Source organism: Lissotriton vulgaris, chromosome 10 (genome assembly GCF_964263255.1).
Source record: "Lissotriton vulgaris chromosome 10, aLisVul1.2, whole genome shotgun sequence".
NCBI classification, from domain to species: Eukaryota; Metazoa; Chordata; class Amphibia; order Caudata; family Salamandridae; genus Lissotriton; species Lissotriton vulgaris.
The window spans coordinates 456617848-456623847 of NC_141698.1; positions in this window are offsets into that span (position 1 = coordinate 456617848).

Consider the following 6000-nt stretch of genomic DNA (forward strand, 5'->3'; position numbering starts at 1 on the left):
GGCACTGGATCCACCCGACTCTGGTTTGGGGCACCCAGGCGGAGTCGAAGGTCTTGTACTTGAGGGCGATGCTGCAATGGCCACTGGAGATGGAGCTGTAGATAACTCACCTCAATCTTCATGAGTCTTCGAACACGGAGGCACTGACCTGGGTCAGGCATCTCCTGGATTATCGACGCCAGGAACTATAACGCAGCATCTTTTTGGGCTTCCTCTTCGATGACTTCGAAGAATGGGGAGACAGCAACTCCGACCGGGCACAAGATTCCGAATTCCTCTCTTCTCCTTCCTTGCCTTGGCCCTGAAGAGTTTCACCTCCCTATCCTTTAGCACCTTTGGATTCATTTTTTGACATGATGAACAGGCGTTGATGTCTTGGACTGAACTTAGGCACCAAACACAATCTTCATAAGGATCAATATTCACTATCTGACCCTCATATTCCCTGCAGGGCTTAAACTCAGCCTTCCTTAGAGGGACCATTTTCCTGCAACTCCTACACTACAGACAGCCTATGAAAAAATCATTACGTCAGCATGCCTGGTTCAGCTGTAGGTGTGGTTAAAGGTTCCTATAGGAATTAACATTACAAACACAACCTTACTTCACGTCCCAATTCTTGGTCCTGACTGCAAGAATCACCCCCCAAACAATCCATAAAAAATAAGACCCTCCTTGACACTTTTTGGGGGAACATTTCATGCAGATTGGTCAAACAACTTCAAAGTAATAGCCAAGCCTAAATATGATTTTCTTATGGCAACTAGGTCCTAACCTAACTATATATATAAATATATATACATCCGTACATACATAAATATATGTATGTAGATGTGTATATATATATATATATATATATATCTTTTCTTTATAGATAAATGCACTTGAGAAATATCTGGAGTAGGCAATTTTAATAATATATGAATGGAATACATTTATGAAAACTGAAAGTTTAAAAGGCTTAGGAGGCACATATTTTGGGGAGCATTATTGTGCAGTAGAAATGGATCCAGAAAACTAATGGGGAATTTTGAGTTAACTATTTTGTTGTATGTTTTGACAACATTGACCATTTAGGAATGAATCATGAATTGATATGAAAAGCCATCATTATCTTGATACAGAAATGAAACAAGGTAGTTTTAACAAGTAGAGCATATTAGGATATGAAAAGAGTATGGAATGATATCAGGTTTACTGTGCAGTCATAATAGTTCCATTGTATGTTGATTATTGGTATGCAGAAAATACTTGCCCATTCAGGACTTGATAATGCAGCAATGAAATAACTGATATTCAAGTTGATTTATAGAACTAGCCTTCTAAGTAACATAATGAATTCATTGAATTAGAACATTCAGATGGGTTTTGAATCATGTATCTGACAATAATTGTAGAGTAATGCTAACAAATTAATAATAATGTATATGCAATATAGGCACATCTGAACCATTCAAAGATGGCAGACACAGATTCTGTGGAAAATTAAGTTTTCATCTTTGTCTATCTGACTGAACTGCTTCCTTTCTTTGGGTTTACAAGCAATAATGTTTAAAATATGGAGATTTTTGCTGACCCCACCAACACTGAGGAAGGCGTGAAGCCGATAAGCGTCTGTCCAGTGTAGTAGTTGTTTGGCGAATACATTTATAAACTTTTCCAGGGTACGCCTCGTTTGTGACCGTGGAGGTCACTGTTTGGGAATATATATATATATATATATATATATATATATATATATATATATATATATATATATATATATATATATATATATATAATCTACTGGCGGTGCCAGTAGATAGTTATAGTTAGGACCTATTATCCATAGGAAAACACCTACATTCTATTGCCAATAACTTTGGCGTCGATTGATGAATCTTCTTGAAATTTTCCAAACTTTTGGCCAGCTCAGTTCCGCTCCTTCCCTGATAATCTGGGGGTGAATGGTGAAGTGGGGGCCGAGAAAAAAGGGGGGTCCCAAAATGTGTTTTCCCCATGCTATTTCCCATAGGACCTTTAGCCACGGTTACAGCCCGAACGGCTGAACGGAATTACACCAAATTTGGCAGAGAGGTAGTTCTCAGTTCCGACTTGTGCCTTTGGCCTATCTGGTGTCAATCTGTTCAGTAGTTTTTGAGAAAAGTGCGGTTAAAGTAATTTATATATCTATGGGCGCGGAGGATCAGCGGATTGTGCAAGGATTGGCCTCGTAGGATAAGCGCACCATCCCGATCACGCGCTCAATTCTAATTGGCTGTCAAGCGGTTGTAAACATTCGAAACCTGGAACTGTTGGCAGGCATTATGAGCCTCTGTAGAAGTGTGGCTGAGGAAGTCAGTGAAATATGTGTGCAAACCACGCCAAGGGGGCAGGATAAACACACCCTGACCCCCAAGGCCTACTCAGGTGGTCCACCCAATTTTTTTAAAAATATAAATTGCGGGATGCACGGATCCTACGCGCATCCCGTGATATAAAAAAAAAGAAACGCGGTCTCCTGCGGGAAATATGTTATTTTGCCCCGGGGGGCCAAATCCCGGGGGCGTTGTTGAAAAAATAGTGTGGGGGGTCCTAATCCCCTCCCACACTGCCCCGGGGACTGACCCGGGGACCGCCACCCTTTGAAATTCACTGAAAAAACCATAAGTTTCAGACAAGTTATAGTTAGGAATTGGCATTCAAGAAACCTCAGAAATTCACTGAAAAAAACCACAGGTTTTAGGGGTGTTATAGTTAGTTGGACATTTCAGTCATACAAAACCATTGAAATTCCCCCATTATAGTTAGTTGTACTAACTATAATTTGCGCGCCCGCAATCCACTGCTGATGATATTACATCATTCATGACATGGTCTGTGACATCACTGATGACATCTGAAATGACATCACTGATGACATCATCCATGTGACAAACTGATACATCTCACCATACAGTAGCATATACTTTCAACACTCTTTGTAAAATATGAAGTACCATATTAGAAACCATTGACACACCAATACAAGTTTCTAAAAAACCCACTCAGTGATTCCTATATCTACACACACATCTAAACACTTACCTATAGATTCACTCATACATGCTAACAAAGATCAATAGAACACTATTAAATATACTTATACACCTACATCAACATTAAATACCAGCACACATTCTACTACCTTATGCAGACATCCTATTCACTTATGCAAGCAAATGATCATACTTATATTTACTAAGCTACACACTTACACAAACACCACTTTATTTATTCATATAGATAGTAACACATACTTACTGTGGTAAAAAATCACTATTACAAGTATACAGATATCCATACGTCACTCATACAATTACTGAGTCTTATATATACTTATTTATATACAACTGTCACATACACTGCCTTTTATATTTCTAGTTTGTTGGACATATATCATTCAGAAATATACTTACTCATCACCACACCCATAAAGAGATTCACTCACCCAAAAGAGTGTTTCCACATACAGTCTTAACCTCATATACCTACTAAATGAACTATTTACACATCTTTCGACAGTCAGACACGTCCCACCCAACCACACACACTTTCATTCACTATCCCATATAAAAACTAACTTAAGTAATTAAGGACTAATGTAGACTTTCACGTAGCAAGTAACCAACTTATGTAGTAGTTTACACAACAAGACATAGATTGATACAGGTATTCTCACAGTTTAATCACTATCCCAAATATTTAGTGAGACACTTCACATTCGTAACATAGACAGTCAATTACAGTGCTACTAAATGCTCCATCCAGACTCTTATACATCCACTCAGTCTTCAATGCAGATTGCTATATATATAATACTTATTTGAATATCGAACTAAACCACATTCACTGAATGATGTCATCAGTGATGTCATTTGAGATGTCATCAGTAATGTCCCTGGCCATGTTATGAATGATGTAATATGTCACATCATCAGCAGTGGATTGCAGGCGCGCAAGTACAACTAACTATAACGGGGGAATTTCAATGGTTTCGTACGACTGAAATGTCCAACTAACTATAACACCCCTAAAACCTGTGGTTTTTTCAGTTAATTTCTGAGGTTTTTAAATCTAATTCCTAACTATAACTTGTCTGAAACCTATGTTTTTTTCAGTGAATATATATATATATATATATATATATATATATATATATATATATATATATATATACCAAACCATCTCTGTGCTGAGGGGCCACCGACCCTGGTAGGGCAGCCTCGGCGGTGCAGGAACGTAGTGTGCTGCTTCTGACATCACAGCAAAAACGAAATGCCAAGGCTCAACATCAGAGGTAAGAGAGCTCTTTTATTTGATACAGGGCGGCAGTTTAAAACCAATTTACCAGACGCGTTTCAGCCGTGTGGCCTTAATCATTGGTGCTTTGTGTTTTATTTTTAAAGGGAGACTACTACTTTGCATAGTTGTCTAATCCTACATTACCCAACATGCATCAAGGGAGTAAATCACACCAGTTCAGGAATGCAGCACACATATAGATGTAGAGTCCTTCCTTAGCAAGTGCCTTATTACTGCACACTGATCAAAATAAGCGTACTCCCAGTGCCTTTGATTTCACATGCCACAGATCGTGCATGTCTAAGAAAGAGCCCGGGCCTCTGATGTTATTACGAGGTGGTAGTATACCCCTCTCAAATCCCTTGCTCGCCTCCGAGTACCAGAAAAATCCTTCGTTTTTTATTGAGGCGTGTGGGATGATTAAATAATAATTAAGGCGTCTGATAAAAGCGGAAACGTGGTGGTGATGGACAAAACACTCTACCAAAATGAAGTGTGGAGGCAAGTATCAATGAGGGATTGCTACAAGACAGTGACATGGACTGTGTATGAAACCAGCATCAAAGAATTTCACAAGATACTGAACAAATGGAAAACCAAAGGTATACTGGTGGATCTGAATTTTAAATTCATGTACATGAATCACCCGAACGGCCAACTTTCTATCACCTCCCCAAAGTGCATAAAAATATGATATGATCAACCCGCGAGGACAGGCAATGGTAACTTAAAAGAACAGTCTGCTGGAGAGTGCTTCTATTTATATTGATTGCTTTCTCAAGCAACTAATAAAATACCTAATTTCTTATGTAAAGGACACAAAAGATTTTCTACGCGTAATTGCTAACATTGAATATGTACCTGTTACTGAGACCGTTAGATATAATGAGACTTTAAACAAATATTGAACATGATAAGGGACTATTGGCAATGCAATTCTTCGTGCAAAAGGGAAATCTGAAATTCTGTGAGGATAATGATGTTGAAATTATTGATATCTTTCTGTCTTAAGAATAACATTTTTGTTTGCAGGAAAGCATTTTCATCAAAAACAAGGTACTGCTATGGGCAAGTGCTTCGCCCCCAGCTACGCAAACTTGTTCGTGGGAGAAGCAGGTGGCCTGGGCAGGGGCAAATGAAAAATGGCTGGAGAGGGTTGTTTTATGGGCTCGTTATGTAGACGGCCTGTTCATTATTTGGAGGGGGTCCCGTGATGAGGCAATGGAGTATGTTTCAGCCCTTAACAAGAACAATTACAACCTAAAATTCACAGAATGCATAAGTGATACCCAGGTGCCATATCTGGTCCTACTTGTCTAAATAAAAGTGAACACCGTAAAAACAACATTATACAGGAAACCTATGGCTGGAAACAGCCCTTTACATGATGGTAGTTTTCATCCTAGGAGTGTAATCAGTGGGGTCCCTTATGGGGAACTAGTGAGGTTAAAACTAAACTGCTCCACAGATGAGGAATTCAACAAGTCAAAACAGGGATAGGCATGTGCGAATTTGCAATTCGCGAATTTTGCGAATTCGCAATCTGCAAAATCCGCGAATTTGCGGATTCGCGGATTTTGCGGATTGTGTGGGGAATGGCCGGGCGGGAAAACAGTGCACATCACTAGTGTGAGGGGCAGGGCCAAACGGGCGAGGCTTATATGCGAGTTCACATGC